We start from the raw sequence: 787 nt of genomic DNA, 5'->3' as shown, positions 1-787 counted from the left end.
CCCTGCCGCACCACGGCCCAGCCTCGCCAGCAGCCGGGGCTGGAGGGAAAGGGTCGGCTGGGAGAGTGCGGGCACGTTGGCGCCAAGCTCGGCTGCCTCTGCCCTGCAGCAGACTCCGCTGCCAACGGGTCACCCCTCAAACGGGGAGGCCGCACGTTTTGCCCCGAGCCAGGCAGGGGATGCTGGGCAGCGGAACAGAGCCTGGGGGAAGGACACGGGGAGCTGTGACCTGCAGCCGGGGCAGCTGCCCACCCGCTGGCAGCCTGGGCCGCAGGACAGAGCTCGGGCTCGCTTCCGCTTACAACCGCCTGCGGCGCCCGGCCTGGCCAGCACGGCCTTCCGTTAATTCCTCCCTTCATCTGCACGCCAGCGGGTCCGGCACCGCGTCCCCACACACTTAAGGAAGCAAGTTTCCAAGTTAACAGCGTTTGAAAACTGAGGGGGAGAAGAGGCTACAGCAGACTCAAATAAAGACCAATGTTAAATATTACTTAATGTTTTCTTTTATTTAAAAGATCATTCACAAAATACCATAACCATAAACTCATTTTGTTATGAAGCAGAATGTGTTAAGTGTTTGGAATCCTTTTCTTTTCCTTTTTGCTTGTTTTTACATTTAAAAGTCAACTGTCTCGACTAGAGGTGAGTTTTTATACGGGAATTTGTTCTTAAAATCTTTTCCACACTGAAGATGTAAATAGGTCAATTATCGGTTTGGAGTACAACCACACAAATGCATGTCTGTCTGAAATTAAGGATTAGTGTTAGACAAATGGTTCTTACCTGG

Source organism: Eurypyga helias, unplaced genomic scaffold (assembly GCF_000690775.1).
Source record: "Eurypyga helias isolate BGI_N326 unplaced genomic scaffold, ASM69077v1 scaffold19343, whole genome shotgun sequence".
NCBI lineage: Eukaryota > Metazoa > Chordata > Aves > Eurypygiformes > Eurypygidae > Eurypyga > Eurypyga helias.
The sequence above is the reverse complement of the archived record's forward strand: the minus strand, read 5'-3'. Positions refer to the sequence as shown.